General features: G+C 43.6%; 1 protein-coding gene across 2 annotated transcripts in view; it reads right to left on the reverse strand.

Annotated features, from left to right (window-relative positions):
* TEX2 (testis expressed 2) overlaps window positions 1–21,133 on the reverse strand; it is a 118,758-nt gene that overhangs the window by 74,214 nt on the left and 23,411 nt on the right. Inside the window, exon 1 of one of the 2 annotated variants that reach the window (XM_025361528.1) lies at window positions 9,049–9,196. The exons of the other annotated variant lie outside the window; for it this stretch is intronic. The gene's annotated coding sequence lies outside the window, so the exon portion shown is untranslated. Of the gene's footprint in view, window positions 1–9,048; window positions 9,197–21,133 lie in introns of those variants that run through there. 2 annotated transcript variants of the gene reach the window in all.

Raw genomic sequence — 21,133 nt, forward strand, 5'->3', positions numbered from 1 at the left:
GAAAGCTTCCTTCTCAACAGTCTCTTTTTCCCATAGTTCTAGCAGACTACAAAGCCCTCGGGTTTTAACACTGACCCCCCCCATGCCTTGTGATGGGAAGGGGGGCTGTAGCTCATGTTGTCGACGGGCTCCCATAGGTATCATTTCCTGCTGGAGAGGTGTTTAAGCAGAAGTCTGACATGATCAAAGTGGTACGCAAAATTAATCACATCCCGTCCCGTCCCAGACTGGATGAGAGTGGCGGAGGCAACATGGAAAAACAGGTCTGGAGTCTGGTGTCTGGGAAGGCAGGCTCCATTATCAGGCCCACAATTCTGCTGAACGCAACTAACAATGAATACGTTGAAAAAAAAATTTCTGAACGGCTGGGCACGGTGGCTCACACCTGTAATTCCAGCTACTAGGGAGGCTGAGGCACAAGAATTGCTTGAACCTATGAAGCAGAGGTTTCAGTGAGCTGAGATTGTGGCACTGCACCCCAGCTTGGGTGACAGAGTAAGACTCTGTCTCAAGGAAAAAAAAAAGATGTCTGTGAGGCTTTGAAGCTTCAAGAACTGAGCAAGGAATAACAGTGCAGAAACTAAAGAAAACAGGAACCCCAAGGGATGAGCTCTAGAGAAGCCACCTTGCCCTCAAGCACGGCCCAGCCTGGCAAAGGACACTTTCACTTTTTTTTTTTTTTTTTAAAGACAGAGTCTGGCTCTGTCACCCAGGCTAGAGTGCAGTGGCACAATCTCGGCTCATTGCAACCTCCGCCTTCCGGGTTCAAGTGATTCTCCTGCCTCGGGCTCCCAAGTAGCTGGGACTACAGGTGCCCACCACCACACCTGGCTAATTTTTGTATTTTTAGTAGAAATGGGGTTTCACCATATTGGCCAGGCTGGTCTTGAACTCCTGACCTTGTGATCCACCCATCTTGGCCTCCCAAAGTGCTGGGATTACAGGTGTGAGCCACCACACCTGGCGGCCTTTCACTTTAACAGCCTCCTGAGCAGAAGTCAACATCCAGGGCTGGCCAGCGTGGAACACCAACTGGAGACTCTTCCTCAAGGAGCCAGGACTCCAAAGGACTACAACTACCTGGTAACAGCTGAACCAGAGCAAAGCAGGCCTCACTTAGACTGGAGGCCTAGGTTTGCCTCCTCTGAAAGAACCAGGGAATCTCAACCATGAGCTTCTTTCAAGGTGATCTTGGACCAGAAATACCTCCAGGGACCTGGCAGAAGAAATTATCTCCCCACAAAAGCAAAGCACTTTCATCTGAAGCCTCAAGTTATTCCTAGAAATATTTTCTCAAATACAAGGAATGGTGAGAACATAACCAAAGGTAACCAAGCAGATGAGGAAACAAGAATAAGGACCAGCAGAAATGGAACATGACAGAAAAATAAGGACTTCGGATAATGGAATTATCAGGCATAGACTTGTTTTTACAAGTATGCATCAAGATGAGTTTAAAATATCTACAGGGAGGCCAGGCATGGTGGCTCACGTCTGTAATCCCAGCACTTTGGGAGGCTGAGGTGGGTGGATCCCTTGAGGTCAGGAGTTTGAGACCAGCCTGGCCAACATGGCAAAACCTCATCTCTACTAAAAATACAAAAATTGGCTTGGCATGGTGGCGCATGCCTGTAATTCAAGCTACTCAGGAGGCTGAGGCACAAGAATCGCTTGAAACCAGGAGAAGGAGGTTGCGTTAAACTGAGATTGGGCCACTGCACTCCAGCCTGGGCAACAGTGAGACTCTGTCTCTAACATAGCATAACATAACATAACATAACATAACATAACATAACATAACATATCTATAGGGAGAATCACAGGCAAGCAGACCAGTTTTAAGGCTATTCTGGCAGCCTAAGCAGGAGGTAAGAAATGCCTAACCTAGAGGAGTGGATGTGGAGCTGGCAAGAAAAGGCAGATGGAAAGAGAAGGAAAAGAACGAAACAACAGGACCAGATGGAAGGTTGGAAAGGAAAAGAAAACATGAGGAACAGTCTAAATTGACTTAAGTCACTAAAGAGATAAGTCTAATTCCCGTGAAGGCAGGCAGGGGAGATAAGGGACGTGGTATGCAGGTAATGCTCCTCCCCTCACCCACTCAGAGATGTCCACATCCTAGTCCCTAAAACCTGTGAATCTGATACTTCCCATGGCAACAGAGATTTTGCAGATATGATTGAGATGGAAAGATTATCCTGGATTGCCTGGGTGGGCCCAAAGTAATCACAAGTGCCCTTAAAAGATAAAAGGAAGGCAGAAACTCAGAGAAGGCGATGTGAAACAGAAGCAGACATCAGAGTAATGAGAGGAAGGAGCATGAGCCAAGGAATGCGGGTGGCCTATGGAGGGGAAGAAAATATCTGCAAATCATTTATCTGATAAGGGGTTAATATACAAAAAATATAAAGAACTCGAATAACAACTTGACACCTTATACAAAAACTAACTCAAGACGGATTAAAGACTTAAACGGAAAACCCCAAAACTATAAAAACCCTAGAAGAAAATCTAGGCAATACCATTCATGACATAGGCACAGACAAAGATTTCATGATGAAAACATCAAAAGCAATTGCAACAAAAGCAAAAACTGACAAATGGAATCTAATTAAACTAAAGAGCTTCTGCACAGCAAAAGAAACTATCATCAGAGTGAATAGGCAACCTACAGAATGGGAGAAAATTTTTGTAATCTATCCATCTGACAAAGGTCTAATATCCAGAATCTACAAGGAACTTAGACAAATGTACAAGAAAAAAAAAACCATTAAAAAATGGGCAAAGGACATGAAGAGACACTTCTCAAAGGACATTTATACAGCCAAAAAAACTATGAAACAGATGAAAAAAGCTAAACACCATTGATCATTAGAGAAATGCAAATCAAAACCACAATGAGATACATCTCACACCAGTCAGATGGCAGTTATTAAAAAGTCGAGAGAAAACAGATGCTGGTGAGACTGTGGAGAACTAGGAACACTTATACACTGTTGGTGGGAATATAAATTAGTTCAACCATTGTGGAAGAGAGTGTGGCAATTTCTCAAAGACCTAGAACCAGAAATACCAGTTGACCCAGCAATGCCATTACTAGGTATATACCCAAAGGAATATAAATCATTCTCTTATAAAGATACATGCACACAAATGTTCACTGCAGCATTATTCACAAGAGCAAAGACATAGAATCAACCCAAATGCCCATCAATGATAGACTGGACTAAAAAAAATGCGGTACATGTACACCACGGAATACTATGCAGCCATAAAAGGAAATGAGATCATGTCCTTTGCAGGGACATGGATGGAGCTGGAAGCCATTATCCTCAGCAAACACAGGAACAGAAAACAAAACACCGCATGCTCTTACTTATAAGTAGGACCTGAACAATGAGAACACATGGACACAGAGAAAGGAATAACACATATTGGGGCCTGTCAGGGGGCAGGAGACGGGGGCAGGAAGAGGGAGAGAGTATCAGGATAAATAGCTAATGCATGTAGGGGTTAACACCTAGGTTGACAGGTGCGGCAAACCAGCATGGCACACATTTATCTATGTTTGTTAACATAGGTACGTCCTGCACACGTATCCTGGAACTTAAAATTAAATTACATTTTTTAATAAATGGGCAAAGGACTTGAAGAGACAATTCTCCAAAAAGATATACAAATGGCCAACAAGCACATGCACAGATGCTCCACATCACTAGTTATTAGGAAAATGCAATTAAAACCACAATGAGATATCACCCCACATCCAATAGGATGGCTACAATTAAAAAAGAAGAAGAAAAGAAGTGTTGGCAAGGTTGTACAGAGATTAGAGCATTTGTGCACTATTGACAAGACTGTAAAATGGCACAACTGGTATGGAAGTTTCTCAAAAAGTTAAAAATAGAACTACCATATAATCCTCCAATCCCACTTCTGGGTATATTTAAAGGTGTTAAGTTGTTTGTTATATATCCAAAAGAATTGAAAGCAGGGTCTCAAAAAGATATTTGCACACCCATGTTCACAGCGGCATTTTGGACAATAGCCAAGAGGTAGAAGCCACCCAAGTGTCCACTGACAGATGAATGGACAAACACAAGGGAGTATTATTCAGCCTTAAAAGGAAGGAAATCCTGTCACATGCTACTACATGGATGAACCTTGAGGACATTAGGCTAAGTGAAATAAGCTGACTAGTCACATAAAGACAAATACTGTATGATTCCACTTACAAGAGGTATCTAAAGTAGCCAAATTCATAGAAACAGAAACTGGAATGAAGATTACCATGGGCTGGCAGAGGAGGAAATGGGGAGATATTTTTTAATGGATACAGAATTTCAGTTTTGTAAGATGAAAAAGTTCTGGAGATTGGTTGTACAGCAATGTGAATATACTTAACACTACTGAACTTATAAATGGTTAAAATGATAAAATTTTGCTACATGCATTTTACCATAATTAAAAATAAAATTTGAAGGCCAGTATATGTGCAGGTTAGTTACATTCAAAAAAGCAAAAACTGGCTGGGCGCAGTGGCTCACGCCTGTAATCCTAGCACTTTGGGAGGCTGAGGTGGGCAGATCACGAGGTCAAGAGATTGAGACCATCCTGGCCAACATGGGGAAACCCATCTCTACTAAAAATACAAAAATTAGCTGGGCGTGGTGGTGGGGGCCTGTAATCCCAGCTACTTGGGAGGCTGAGGCAGGAGAATCGCTTGAACCTGGGAGTCACAGGTTGCAGTGAGCTGAGATCGCGCCACTGCACTCCAGTCTGGCAACAGAGCGAGACTCCAACTCAAAAAAAAAAAAAAAAAAAAAGGCAAAAATTGAGGTCAAGATGGGAGGACTGCTTAAGGCTAGGAGTTTGAGACCAGCCTGGTCAACACAGGAGACCCATCACTATTTTTAAAAAAATAGGCCGGGCGCGGTGGCTCAAGCCTGTAATCCCAGCACTTTGGGAGGCCGAGATGGGCGGATCACGAGGTCAGGAGATCGAGACCATCCTGGCGAACACAGTGAAACCCCGTCTCTACTAAGAAATACAAAAAATAGCCGGGCGAGATGGCGGGCGCCTGTAGTCCCAGCTACTCGGGAGGCTGAGGCCGGAGAATGGCGTGAACCCGGGAGGCGGAGCTTGCAGTGAGCAGAGATCCGGCCACTGCACTCCAGCCTGGGCTACAGAGCGAGACTCCGTCTCAAAAAAAAAAAAAAAAAAAAAAAAAAAATAAATAAATAAATAAATAAATAAATAATATAAAATTTTAAAAGATTTCACTCTTCAAAACTACAAAGAAATAATACTCCGAACTACTTATGCCAACTAAAACAATTCTATCCAAAAACCTCACATTGTTCTTTAGAGTTTACACTACAGTGTGGTTAAGTTCTAAGATAATAGATGTAAATGTATTTATGCTCCCATACATTTGGTGGGGAGGAGGAAGCTGGTGGGGGGGAGGCTATTTAGAGCCAAATGCTCTCTAAACCTTAGCCTTGATCAGGTATGTTTCCAGAAAGCAGGATGTCTCAAACTCTTCTGCTGATGGGTTCTTCCTAAGGACTCTGCCAGAATCCTCCCTTAAGGTTGCTATCCCTATGAAGAAGGTCATCTCTCCCACCAAGACTGAGAAAGCCTCTAATAAGGGCTTCTCTCTCCAGAATTTATGTAGGATTCTGTTCTACCTAGTTTACAAATGAGTAGCTGCCTTCTAACTTAACTCATACAAAACAAAGGCCTCAAACGGGAGCCAACTGTGCTCTGTATCAGTGGAGTCAGAGCGAGCATACAAAACAGCAATGAAGTTGATTTGCTTTCTAGTCACCCAAAAAGGTCATCATCATTAATTAGGCCGTGAAAAACCAATCGACAATAAATCAGACTGTATAATAAAAAATGAAGAGCCATTTCAAGATACAATATTAGCATTTATTACTTCCAAGATAATAATAATCTCACCAAATCTGGCTTTTTTTTTTACTTTTTTTCTTTGGTCTCATTTTCTACTACTAACTGCCCTTCCTAGCTCTATCTGTCCTTGAAACAATTCAATCCTTGGGTCCTAGAATCAGAGCCATAAAAAGAGAAGATGGTTCCTCCCAGGCCACTCAATTATCAACAACACCTGTTTGTTCATAGCAAACACACTAGGCCAAATAGTAGTGTGGCCATTAATATTATTTACTTCTAATTCATATACTAGATTAGAGGAAGTACTGGAGGAAGGAATGAGAGACAGGGTAAGACAAGGAGGGAAGAAAGCAAATTTCATTGAAAATGGAATTAGCCTCCAGATACAGTGAGCATGGTAGCACAGCATCTTTTTTTTGTTTTTAGATGGAGTTTCACTCTTATTGCCCAGGCTGGAGGGCAATGGCGCGATCTCGGCTCACTGCAACCTCCAGTTCCCAGGTTGAAGCGATTCTCCTGCCTTAGCCTCCAGAGTAGCCGGGATTACAAGCACCTGCCACAACACCTGGCTAATGTTTTCTATTTTTAGTAGAGATGGGGTTTCACCATGTTGGCCAGGAGGCCAAGGCAGGTAACACAGCATCTGAAGGGGCAAGCCTGGTGTGGAGTGTGCTTCCTTTCTCGAGACCATCCCTAATCCTTCAAGGTCATTATTAACATTCTTTGTCTTTGTAAAATTCAGCCTGTTAGGCATTTGCTGCCTCTGAACAAGCTTGCATTTGGACATCTGATGTATGAGTACCATCTGCTAGCTTGGGCTATGTCAGTCAACAGTTTCAATCCAAAAGCTCCTGGCAGAGGAAAAAAGGCAAGCTGCATTCTATTGCAGAGGATGTCTTCATACCTCTTACCTGTGTGTTTTTTAATAGGAGTTGGTTTTGTAAAAAGGAGGGAAAAGGCTACAAGATTCTGTATTTTTCTGCCTTGATGCCACAGAGCAAACAATGAATCTGGTCAAAACCAACCAGGGCAGGAAGGTCTGATTTAGCCTACAAATCTCAAGTACATCTTAAGAGCTATCCCTTGATTCATTTAAATTCAATGAAGCAGCTGAGAATTGCCAGCAGCCATTTTAATCTGTTAATACTCCACCTCACAAACAAAAATCAATATTACATTGTAGATAATGAACTAGCTCTAGCCTTAGTTTCATTTAAAGAAAAGAAAAAGACAAGACTCTATCTTCAGTACCGGCAAGAAACTTCGAAATCCTTTGCAATTAGTTGTTAGGTTCCCAGGCCCCTACTCACCATCTCTTCCAACCTAGCAGGGTCCTGCACCACCACCAACACAGCACAGGGTTTAGACTAAGAAACTAGCATGTCCACTCTCTTCCACCACCGCATAGACCTTTTACCTGCCATGAAGAAAGCCCACTCTGGGAAGGGTGCCACATCCCAGAGGAAAAGGGTTTGAAAGCACCAATACAAGTAGAATTTTGCTTTATAGATTGCTAGACGGTTCAAACAACAAAATCAAATTCAATTCACAATAACTCATTGAAAACCAGGTTATGCGTTCAGCACAACCATACAAGGCCTGTGGAGGTTTATAAAACATAATAATGGGCCGGGCGCGGTGACTAACATCTGTAATCTCAGTACTTTGGAAGGCTGAGGCGGACGATCAGGAGGTCAGGAGATCGAGACTATCCTGGCTAACATGGTGAAACCCTGTCTCTACTAAAAATACAAAAAGTTGGCTGGGCGTGGTGGTGGGCACCTGTAGTCAAGAATGAATGACCAGTCTTGAACCCTGGTCAAGAATGAATATTATTTTAAATTTCTGCCCATTCAATGGGCAGGGAAAAGATATCTCAATGCTTTGATAGTCACTTCATACTTTTCCTTCATTTGCTTCTCCTGTTAACTGGTCATTCATATTTCTTGCCCAAGGACTTTTGTTATTCACTTCTTTATCAAGGATAGTTAATACTTTGTCCATTGTGTGTGTTCCAGATATTTCCTTCCATCACTGACTTGCCTTTTAATAGTATGGGTTTTTGGGTTTTTTTAGTATGCGAAGTTTTACATTTTGAGATGTTGAAGCTCTCTATCTTTTTCTTTATGGATTCTGGGTTTTATAGCTTCCTGAGGAAGCCTTCCCATTCCATCAGCATAAAAACATTTGTCTTTGAAATATTTTTAGAAAACACTGACCAAAGTGTATATAACACACATATTGCTCTGTTTCCCACACAAGGATCTAAATTTTAACTTTGGAAAAACTGACTGATATGGACAATCATTTCTCTGTATTTTCTAGCTATAATAAACTGTAAAGCATTGAATTTATTCCTTTCAAATCATATTAGTAAATTAGACAACCTAGCTTCCATCTAGGTTGATCACTGGCCATTCAGCTTCTCCATGTGAGGAAGGTATTTCAGATTAATTCTTCAAAAATTGAGAAAACTCTTTGCGAACTCAAAAAAATTAGCCATTTCCCCCAGCCAAAAACACTACTTTTCACACAGGCATCAGCAGACTTAACCTTGATATAGGGCAGTAAATTTGCCAAGTGTAATCTTACATCAGAATTTTATTTATAGGTAAGGCATCTGAGGCCCAAAGAAGATAATTTTTTAAAAACCAGGTTTAAGATGTGTGCATGCATGTGTGCACGTGTATATGTGCATGTATGTGTGCACACGTGTGTGCAGGGGAAAGAATGGGACTGAGGAAAATAGGAATTGATGGGAGAAATAAGAGAAGGCATGGTGGAAGGTTTCCCAGGGGCCCCGTGTGAGGTGCCCTGCCAAGACAAAGTAGAGAGTACATTCTAAGTGGAAGAGAGAGCAGAAGAAAAGGAACAGAGGCAAGAAACCCAGAGCCATGTTCAAAACTGGCAAGGTTAAGAGATACCAGATCCTGGCACAGGCATGGTCCTGAGCTGGCCGGCTGGGCTGGCCACCCCATGGTTCCCTGAGGAGAACCACTTGCCTATAGGCCCTGAGGGGGAACATTTCCCACTCAACTCTACCTCTGTCAAGAAAGGATTGCACAGTGATAAGATGATTGGGATTCAGACAATTGTTCAGTTAGTAGTTAATCAGTCATTGAAAATACAGACCATGTGAGGCCATGAGGCAGCAGAGGGAGGAGCTCCACGGAGGACCACAGCCTTCAAATGGCCCTCAAATGACAGTGACGGAGCTCCCCACTTCACCTCCCTGAGCCTGGGGTTCTGCTGTAAACTGAGGGAACCTTCCTCCATTGTCTTCAAGGAATTTCCCAGAAGGCTCTAAATTCTATGAGTCTGACTCAATTTCCATGGAACAGAACATACTTAGAGTCCTACTTTTCTCTTTTGTAACAAGAGAAATTCTTGGCAACTGTTAAAGTCAAGCAAAGGAAACCAGAGTGCATGTCAGCTGACTAATGTGCCTTAGGCAATTAAGTCAAAATATTTTTCAAATAGTATTGAAACAGCTCATCTCCCATTAACAAATACTTCTAGACTTTCCAGACTTGTCTTGCTTAGCCCAGCTGTAGAAACATCCCTTACGTTTGCTGGCCATTAGGTGGAGAGTTTCCAACCTACGAGAATGAGCTGCAGATCAGCCACACCTGCCTGTGCTCGGGCAACAGAGGACAGGCATCAACCCGTCCTCCTCAGCAGCCCCTATCCTTCCCCCACCTACTGCCAAGCAGTACAGAAGGTGACTCCGAGGCTGCTCCTGCTCTGGCTGTGAGGGGCTGAACTCCATGGGGCTCTCTATCCCAGTGCTTCATTAGTTCTCACTCTGTACAAACATCACTCCAAGCACCACCTCTCAGCCTCACTGAGAATCTTGAGTCTCCCACCAAGTACCGTATATGTGCTTCAGGCGACCCTGTGTGGTCACTGATGTGCCCATTCAAGTCTGAAAAACTTTGAGGATGACTAAAGGACAGAACCAAAGAAGAGACTGAATGCAGGCTGTCCCTTCACACCACTCTGCCCTAGGAAAACTAACAAAGCCCCATGTGGACAGGACCGTCTCTGGGGCTCCTGTTCGCCGGCAGCATCCACTCTATCTTGTTTCAGTATTAAGCTTCTGTCACTTTAATGCATATTAATAGATGTATTTGTCATTATTAAGGTGGAAGGTGGTTAGATCTCTGAAGGGAGGTGAGAACTGAATAGGTCCTGGGGTGCAACACAATTGCATAGAAAACCTGGTTAAGAACTCAAACTCTGAAATTAAACAGACCCAGCTTTGGATTCCAGTTCCGCCTCTTATCAGTGTGTCACCCTGGACAAGTTACGGCAAAAGGCCTCTTATTCCTCACATATAATGCAGACAATAGTGCCTATCTCATAGGGGCTGCTGGGAGAATTAAGACATAACACTTAACATATGTAAGTTACTATTATCGGCATCCACAGGTGTGTGCACAACTTTTTATCTGTGCCGACTTGGCCTGTGGACTCACCGGCACGTTATCTGGGATCAAACAGACAGCTTGTTTCCAGCCTTCTCTAATCACCAGCACCAGACTGTCATGACTGTCTGACTTTACGTTTAGTTCAGGCAGCTGTGACCATTAAGAATGACAAACACAATGACAATGTAAAAATATGTATTGCAGCGGGCGCCTGTAGTCCCAGCTACTCGGGAGGCTGAGGCGGGAGAATTGCGTGAACCCGGGGGGCGGAGCTTGCAGTGAGCCGAGATCGCGCCACTGCACTCCAGCCTGGGAGACACAGTGAGACTCCGTCTCAAAAAAAAAAAAAAAAAAAAAATATGTATTGTACATATACATCGTAATATAAAATGAAAAGGCAGAATTTAGGATGATGTACATCACCTAGGTAAATGAACACAATAGGATCCTAGGAGGCTTATAAAGACTAAGTATTAATAGTTGGTGTTTCGTGGTGAAAGAGTTATTGTTGTTAGATTTCAGTGAAAAGCTGATTAAAAGGATCGTTTTTAAATGAGAGCTGTGGATAAGATCTGTAGTTTCATCAACCTCCTTTTTTTCTGTCCCCTCCCCATGTTGGCCACATGTTTTTGAACATTCTTACACTGTTTACCAGTAAACTGATTAATTCTGTGTATTATTTTTCCATTTCATTACTGATCCAAATTTTAATCAACAATCCATATTTATAAGGGGTTCATAATGACATCATAAAAATCAAGTCACTGCCGCAGGTGTGATAATAAGCATAGCTGACAAGCAAGAAACAATCAGTGGCTTAATTTCGATAGTCAAAGGCACTCACATTCAAGGTCAACCTCATTCTAAAGGTAGTGGAAAGTGAGACCTGGTACCAGCTCTAGTAACAGTGTCTACAGTTAGACCAATCCTGTGTCAGAAACTCCTATTATGTCACCCACAGCCAATCAGAACATTAAGTCAGCATGAAACCTTCCATACAGAATTGCAATTCCAAACAAAAGCAAGGACACTTGATGGTTTGGGTGGCTTTTGTATTCTCATCCTGGGTAAATGCATAGTTTCTATTAAGCCTTTTCAAACGCTGAAAATGGCCCCTGGCTCCCATGGGTTCCTTTGCAGATGACAGGAGCCCAGGTCAGCTCCACCTAGCAGACTGCTGGTGAGACAAGTGATCATCCCTAATCATTACCTTCTTAATCACAGTTCTAAAAGGGCAGAGGCATTTGGGATTAAGGGAAGGGTTAGTGTACCAGAAAATCCTAGAAACATCTTCAACACACAAATGACCCAGCCCACCCCATCCATCTCCAGGCTTATCATGATTGAGGAGTTTCACAACTGATGGATTGGAAGACATTTTTTAAATTCCCCAGTCATCATAAACCTATATGTGCACAACCACACCCACAGCTCCCCCACCCCCAAACACACACAGACACCCTGCCCTAGGGCCCATCCTGGAACTGAGATTCACTGGTGTAAAACAACTTGGACCATTAGAAATGCATCACACTTACTTTAAAAACACACATGCGGCTGGGCGCGGTGGCTCACGCCTGTAATCCTAGCACTTTGGGAGGCCGAGGCAGGGGGATCACGAGGTCAGGAGTTCAAGACCAGCCTGGCCAAGATGGTAAAATCCCATCTCTACTAAAAATACAAAAATTAGCCGGGCGCGGTGGCAGGTGCCTGTAATCCCAGCTACTTGGGAGGCTGAGGCAGGAGAATCGCTTGAACTCGGAGGGTGGAGGTTGCAGTGAGCAGAGATTGCACCACTGCACTCCAGCCTGGGTGACAGAGTGAGACTCCATCTCAAAACAACAACAACAAAAAAAAAACAAGTGCATATGCAGAAAGAGACAATGGAATCACGAGGAACTCAGGTGGAGATATAGTATCAGTTATTCCCTGGCACCAATAACTAGTTAATATAGTCTACACCTACCTTACAAGGCACCATGTTAGAGGCAAGTGCTTTCTAACAGGCTATTGCTATGTAACTACATCAAAGAAGGGCAAGTCTCTATCAAGGTCAATCAACTACTTCAGATATTTAAATGAGGAATCAGAAATGGGCAGCTGCTTCCACAGACACAGGGCACAATCAGACCGTGTCCTGCTCCCGATCTTCACTTCATGTGCCTGCACTGTTTGCCCTTGAGTTGTGGCCTTACCTCCTGGGACCTGGTGCTAACCCCCCAACTCAGATCCTAGGTAGAGAGCCGGCCCCCGCCAGGGCCTCCATGGATGCCCATTCCTGAAGGTCTGTTCCATTGCTGTCTAAAGGCCAAAAGCAGAGCACAAGGCAGAAATGAGGGGTAAGGAAGAAAGGCAAGTGGAATCAAAAAGAAACATGAATGCATAAAGGAACAAGAAAAAAGTGTTTCTCGGCAGATTGGGGAAAATAAGCACAAGGAGCATTTCATAACCAGAAATACAAGTACACAGCATGGAACCAAATTGTGTAATCTAATTCTGGAGGTGCCATAAACCTGATGGCTGCATTGGGGTTCCATTTCACATTTCAAAGAAACAAACGCTGTAAAATTGTGATCTTGATGTTTTTCTGTTCACAGGTCTAATAACTGCCTAAGAGCAGTATCCTGCCCTTTCCAGATGATTAGTGTTGAGTTTGTTGTTGGGTTTTTTTCTTCCAGCTTATGGGAGTCTCAGAGAGCACTGTCTGCCAAAGCAAAACGCCAAAACAGGAGCAGAACTTTGTGGCCATCCATGTGCAATTAGGAGCCCATTAAATACCACTCAGATAACTCAACATCCGAAATCATCCTCCACGGTGCAGCTGACAGCTGAGGCTAATGGGAAAAAACACCAGCTCAGGAGCAGCCTCACTGGGTCTGGATCTGGATCTGTTGAACGAGGACCATGATGGTAAAACTCCATCCCTCAGCTTGTTGGGAGAAAGAATGAATGGGACGGCACTTCATACACTGTCAATTTAGGCAGTGGCAGCACAGGAACATCGTAATTAACCACACTGCTCTCTCCCCATGGATCTTTATGATGGAGTAAATTACACCAAGAAATATTACTACTTGTTCTCAAAAGATTCTATTGATTTGGCAGTTACTTGATTTAAATACAAAGATATAATGGTTATTTATTTCTTCAGAAAATACAGGTATTCTTTTTTCTCCAAAAACATTATGATTGCCATTTTAATTCCTGTGGTAAATAACACCTTTAGGTACTGGGCAGCGCATGACCCAGTTCAGTAAAGCGGCAGGAATTCTTCTTGGAAAAAAGGGCCATAGAGATCCAAGTCAAACGCAGTCCTGATCTGTGAAGATGTATCAGAGGGACCCTGAACCAATGAGAACAACCATCAACGTTTCTGACTGCCAGCCCTCGAGCTAAGCACTTTACCAACATCCTAACACTATCCCACCTAAGCCTCACAATTCTGCCAGGTAGGTACTATCATCATTTCCACATTTAATACACAAAAAGAAAGCGGTTTAGGCAACTCACCAAGGTAACAAAGCTACTAACTAGCAAAGCTAGGACTCAGGCTCCAAGGCCATCCTCTTAACCACTGGGCAGCACTGCCTCATGTGGATATTTCCATTGCCAAACCAACCTGGAGCCAACAGAAGCTTTCTGCAGGTGCTCTGTGCTCCAAGAAAGTGTTCCGTCCACTCAGTACTTACTGAGCACATCACTGGAAAGACAAAGACCTTCGCCCTGTCTACCCGGGGGGAACTCAATTCTGGGGGATCTTGAGTCTAAAGACAACTCAGGCAAGCACTGAGAGGTGCTTTTAAAAAATCACGGTAATTCACAGACCAGGCTATAAAGCACTTTTGTCTACTGTGATAGGCCCCTCAAAACTTGTTTGGGGTAAGAAACCTGTTTGGGGTAAAAAACATTAGGGATACACATGTTCCATAGTGTGAAGACTTTCTTACAAGATAGTAAACCACAGTTTATAGCAAAAAGAAACCCAGCAGGCCTAGATCATCCCTGAGTACGACCTATTCTATTCTGCTCCTCTAATTCATTGCTATATGTAAGTAAATGTTCTACTATAAGTAATAAAATCGTAACAACTCCCAAATTCTGCACATCCCTTTTTGAGTGCTATGGGAACATATTTCCATCTTTAGGGAAGTTGGTTACATTAGCCTAGGACTTTACCGAGACACAAACAAGCTGTTATCAGATGAGCTTTCCTATGAAATTCCATCTGTAGCAAATGTTCATCCACATTACTGTTACCTGGGGACTTTGTTGATGACTCTGTCTTCCCCTTTACACTGGCCACCTCAGGCAGCCGCTACACAGATTTTTCCCTATGCAAACTCCTCCTTGAAATAGCAATCTAAACGGCTCAAGGTGCAGCTGGCCCTCCATACCCACAGGTTCCACATCCACAGATTCAACTAACTACAGATCAAAAATATTCAGGGAAAAAAAAAAAACAACTAAAAAAAATACAAATTTTAAAAACAATACACAGTATAACAGCTATTTACACAGTATTTATGTCCTATTAGATATTACAGGTAATCTAGAGATTATTTAAAGTATATATGAGGGCTGGGCCCAGTGTAATCCCAGCACTTTGGGAGGCTGAGGCAGGAGGATTGCTTAAACTCCAGGAGTTTGAGACCAGCCTGAGCAACACGGTGAGACCCCGTCTCTACAAAAAGTTTTAAAAATTAGCTGGGTGTGGTGGCTCACGCCTGTAGTCCCAGCTACTTGGAGGCTGAGTGGGAAGGATCACCTGAGCCCAGGTTGACACTGCACTCCAGGCTGAGCGACAGAGCAAGACCCTGTCTCAAAAAATTAATTAACTTAAAAATAAAGTATATGGGCCGGGCGCGGTGGCTCAAGCCTGTAATCCCAGCACTTTGGGAGGCCGAGACGGGCAGATCATGAGGTCAGGAGATCGAGACCATCCTGGCTAATACGGTGAAACCCCGTCTCCACTAAAAAATACAAAAAAACTAGCCGGGCGAAGTGGCGGGTGCCTGTAGTCCCAGCTACTTGGGAGGCTGAGGCAGGAGAATGGCGTGAACCCGAGAGGAGGAGCTTGCAGTGAGCTGAGATCCGGCCACTGCACTCCACCCTGGGTGACAGAGCAAGACTCCGTCTCAAAAAAAAAAAAAAAAAAAAAGTATATGGGAGGATGTGCATAGGTTATATGCAAATACAACACCATTTTGAGCATTCTCTGATTTTGGTATCCATGGGGGATCCTAGAACTAATCTATAGATACCGAAGAACAATTACACTACAATACAGGAATTAATTTTAAAATAACACCTAAAGATAAACTCTTATTTTTCCCTCAATTTATTATGCACACAAACATTTGGAGTTAGCTACAGATCTATGGCTCTCTTAATTTGACAATTTATTCACTGTTAAAGCTCTGTTTGCACAAACATTTTAACGTCAGCCAAATCTTGATAGTTGGACACATGGTATTTGAGCTCTGAGAGTGGAGGCAATGATTGAATATTCCGGACTTGTTTCCTGTCTTATAATTTGCAAAGTAGTGCAGTACTCAGATTGACCTCAGGGAGCTTAGAGAGGGGTGAGGAGCAAGAAAATCATATAATCAATGCAAGAACTAGGAAGTGATGTGAAGGGCATCAAGAGATCACAGCCAGCAGGGAAATCTGATCTGTTTTCAGTATTAATCACAGAAGGGACCCTTGAGCAAGTGGGCATTGGGCTGACATCTCCAGGATGAGTCGAGCTGGCTAAGTAATGGTAGCGTGGGCATTCCAGAAAAGAGAAAGGTAAGAGCAAGGGCCTGAGGCAGGCGCAGAGCCTCGTGGGGGAATCTGAAGCAGCTTCTGGGGAGTGAATATGACACACAAAGTATGAGACAGGAGTGGGGCAAGGGCTGGGTCGTGCAGGGCCTTGAAGGCGACATTGAAGATCTAGTCTTTATCCTAAGGGCAAGGAGGAACAAGTGAAGGCTTATTGTATGTGGTCTGGAGACAGGTATGAAGGTGACCAGATGTGTATTTTGAAAAGCTTATTCTGGCTGTAGTGTGGAAAATAAACTGGAAACAGGCAAGAAGGGGTTCAGGAAGGTCAGTTAGACTCTAACAACATTTTAAGTGAGAGACAATGGTAGCAAGGACTAGGGGTGTAGCTGTGGAGATGGATGAAGGGATTTGAGATTAGGAGATGAAATGCATGGAACTTGATAGGCTGCATATGGGAGTAGGGAAGGTGTTCTTAAACCCTAGGCTTTGGGCTACAAGACTGCGAGGACAGGCTCCCATTCACCAAGTCTGGGAATTTGAGAAGGGCTGGGTTTCAGAGAACATGGTAGGTTCAGTTTGGGACATTTTATTCTGAGATACTTGGTGACCTCCCAGTGTGAGTATCAGAAAGGTGTTTAAAGTTCTAGTTCAGTAACTGAAACTATTACATGTCCACCCAGATAGGAGACTAACAGTTCCTTAAAATAACCTACAACCGGCCGGGCGCGGTGGCTCAAGCCTGTAATCCCAGCACTTTGGGAGGCCGAGGCGGGCGGATCACGAGGTCAGGAGATCGAGACCATCCTGGCTAACATGGTGAAACCCCGTCTCTACTAAAAATACAAAAAACTAGCCGGGCGTGGTGGCGGGCGCCTGTAGTCCCAGCTACTCGGAGGCTGAGGCAGGAGAATGGCCTGAACCTGGGAGGCGGAGCTTGCAGTGAGCCGAGATCGCGCCACTGCACTCCAGCCTGGGTGACACAGCGCGAGACTCCGTCTCAAAAAAAAAAAAAAAAAAAAAAAATAACCTACAACCAGCAGAAAAAGAACTTGTTGAATGATGAAGTATTTTCATCATTGTTAGAAGTCATGAATTTCTAATAAAACTGCATAAGCAACATCTATAATAAAACAATTTCGGCCAGGCGCGGTGGTTCATGCCTGTAATCCTAACACTTTGGGAGGCCGAGGTGGGAGAATCACGACGTCAGGAGTTCAAGACCAGCCTGGTCAACATGGTGAAACTCTGTCTCTTCGAAAAACACAAAAATTAGCTGGGAATGGTGGCAGGTGTCTGTAATCCCAGCTACTCAGGAGGCTGAGGCAGAAGAATCGCTTGACCCTGGACGCGGAGGGTGCAGTGAGCCATGATTGTGCCACTGCACTCCAGCCTGGGTGACAGTGCGAGACTGTCTCAAAATAAATAAATAAATAAATAAATAAATAAATAAATAAATAAATAAATATAAAATAAAAGAAGACCATTTCAAAACTATCTGTGTAAGTTCAACTTTTTAAAATGTATCTTTCAAGAGAAAGTTAATTCCATCTACTATTCAAGATAAAAATTCTTTAAATTTTGGCATTCTAATTTAAACCAGTGTATTAGTCCGTTCTCATGCTGCTATGAAGGAATACACAAGACTTGGTAATTTATAAAGAGAAGAGGTTTAACTGACTCACAGTTTCACATGGCTGGGGAGGCCTCAGGAAACTTACAATCACGGCAGGAGGCACCTCTTCACAGGGCAGCAGGAGAGAGAATGAGTGCCAAGCAAAGGGGGAAGCCCCTTATGAAACCATCAGCTCTTGTGAGAACTCACGATCACAAGAACAGCATGAGGGTAACCACCCCATGATTCAATTACCTCCCACCAGGTCCCTCCCATGACGTGTGGCGATTATGGGAACTACAATTCAAGATGAGATTTGGGTGGGGACAGAGCCAAATCATATCAACTAGGCAGCAAACAAGAAACTTCAAAATGGAGAAAGAAAAATAACTGTTTCTTAAAATGAGCAAAGCAGGGTCTTTGCATCACCTAAAAAGCATCACCTAAAAAGTGCACCAATTCACTAAAAGGTTTGAGTTAACTGTAAAGAAAAAAAAAAAGAATTAGATTTTATTGAAGATTTATGTCCCAAACACTTCAAGACACCCCTCACCCCTCATTTAATCTTCATGGCCCTATGAGGCAAGAATTATGCCTCCATTTTCTGAATAAAGAAACTGAGTCAGAGAAATCGAATAATTTGCCTAAGGCATAACTACTAATAAGGGCTGAAATGGAAATCAAACAGATCTAGGCAACTCCTTTTACCAATGCCCAAGACAGGAAAGGAATGAAGCTGCCATTTCCTTGGTGCCAGTCTTCTGCCTTGGAGGTCAGATTATGGGATGTTTACTTCCAGGTTTTTTCTGTTATTACCTGCAATTAAGCAATTATGTTCTTAGTCTCAAAATAACCTTAATTTTTAAAGAACTGTGTTTGTCAATTCAATCCTCTCTGCTTCATCTTCTTAAAAGAGTTTTACCTAGACATATAATCATACCCCAAAAAGCTTTGTAAGTCTGGTTATAACTATTCGCAGAATTTAGATCAAAATGTAAACTGAAACCTGGAAAATACAAATGTTTTTTTCTATCAAATACTACTGCATGTTTCCAAACCAAATCCACCAAATCCACTAAAACAATGATGAATAAACTAACCCTAACTTACAAAACATTTTTCAAAAGCAACTTATTTTCCTAAGGAAATAATGCTGGCCAGGCATGGTGGCTCACACCTGTAATCCCAGCACTTTGGGAGGCAGAGGCAGGCAGATCACCTGAGGTCAGGAGTTCAAGACCACGCTAGCCAACATGGCGAAACCCCGTCTCCACTAAAAATACAAAAATTAGCCGGGCATGGTGGCAGGTGCCTGTAATCCCAGCCACTCGGGAGGCTGAGGCAGGAGAATTGCTTGAACTTGGGAGGCAGAGGTTGCAGTGAGCCAAGATCATGCCACTGCACTCCAGCCTGGGCAACAGAGTAAGACTCTGTCTCAAAAAAAAAAAGAGAGAGAAGGGGAGGAGAGGGGAGGGGAGGGGAGGGGAGAGGAGAGGAGAGGAGAGAGGAGAGGATGAGATGCTATCTGGTAAGGAACTTACCAGGCCACAAAAGGTTAACAACTTGAATTGTTAAATAAGGACTCTATGTGTGCTAACAGGAAATATTACAAGTCCTTACAGATGGTAAGTATGTGCACTGCCTAGAAATGTGTAAATGAAATCATGATAAATGAGGGGGAAAATGCAAACGAGTAAGTACACTGACTATACAATGTTTAAAAATGTAAATGAATGCCTGCTATGGTAGGGTCATATGAAGCTTAACTTTCCTCTATGATTTTTATATATACAGATGTATGTAAGTATGTACAGGTGTATAGGGGGGGGGTGTGTGTGTGTGTGTAAAGCTCTTTGTTAATAAATGTTTAAAAGCCTATTCATTCTCCAGGAACCTAAGATAACAGCACTTGTCACTGCCCACCCACGGGCCAGCCCACGACACCCTGTCCTGGCTCAGACACCGGGCAAGGTAACTGAGGAGACACTGAAGAGGAAGAGGGTGGAGGTGGAGTTATGAAGAGGAGGGAGCAAGTGGGGCTGTCCTCAGGCAGGTCAGATAGGCGCCTGGTGCAGTAGAAAGAGTATACACTTCCAACTCAGACTGACCCACTGCCAACTCCAGTTCTGCCCCTCACCAGCTGTGTGACCTCAGGCAAATTACACAATCTTTCTGAGCTTAAAATGAGAAAAATAAAGTCTACCTCCTAGCATTTGCATGGGGAATGAAAGGAATTCTACAAAATTCCTGGCACAGGTGTCTCATTGGATGGCTAGTCTCTCTCCTTCCTTGATCGGTTTAGAGTCAGTTGCCTGGTCGGTGAAGGGAAAAGCAAGGCAAGAGTAACAATAGGGTATTGTGGGGATTAAAGGAAGATGTATGGCAATGGATCTGTCAACTGCAGCCCTATCCAAATACCGATTATTAATGTACTCTGGGACTCTGGAGTAATAGGAATAACTGCAGGGCTGAGCAGGTCACATGCAAAAAAATGTTTGAACAGCAGCAGCATCATTGGCAGTATTATACTGCTGCTTAAAAGACTTAGGATTTCGTGATTCAGTGTTTAAAATGACATTCAGAAGAAAAATCGCCTCAGGCCTACAGCTGCAATCCTTCACCCTATGCCCAGGCTTCCGTGTCTGGGATTCAGGGCCAAGCTGAAGCCAGCTGGCCTCCAGATGCAGTGACCACTCCAGGGAAAGCATTCGGGGTTGTCAGAGCTCATGGAGTGACTGCTGAGGGGTCAGTTCGTGCATCTGGAACAGTTGGGAACCACTGTCTAATGTCTGGCAGCCAGGTTCAGCACTGAGCTCAGAAGCTGCCCAGCGAGCAGGAAGATGCTCAGTTCTGCTTTGAACTGCGGCCAAGAGGCCAAGCGGTAACTTCATCTCTCCTCCAGTTCTTGCCGCAGGAAAACTGACAATAAGGAAAAAACAGATATGGTTGGGTCTCTCTCTCCAAGGGACACTGACACCAAAGTTCTAACTCCTCAAGAGGTCCTTCAGACAAATCTATCAAAATCTCTGCAAAGAAGCCTCACTGAATTCCAAGATCCCAAAGATAATTGTTACTCCTAAAATTTACTGTAGTAAAAATAACAGTAGCGGGCGCCTGTAGTCCCAGCTACTTGGGAGGCTGAGGCGGGAGAATGGCATGAACCCAGGGGGCGGAGCTTGCAGTGAGCCGAGATCGCGCCACTGCACTCCAGCCTGGGAGACACAGCGAGACTCCGTCTCAAAAAAAAAAAAAAAAGCCGGGCGCGGTGGCTCAAGCCTGTAATCCCAGCACTTTGGCACTTTGGGAGGCCGAGACGGGCGGATCACGAGGTCAGGAGATCGAGACCATCCTGGCTAACACGGTGAAACCCCGTCTCTACTAAAAAAAAATACAAAAAACTAGCCGGGCG

Source organism: Theropithecus gelada, chromosome 16 (assembly GCF_003255815.1).
Source record: "Theropithecus gelada isolate Dixy chromosome 16, Tgel_1.0, whole genome shotgun sequence".
NCBI lineage: Eukaryota > Metazoa > Chordata > Mammalia > Primates > Cercopithecidae > Theropithecus > Theropithecus gelada.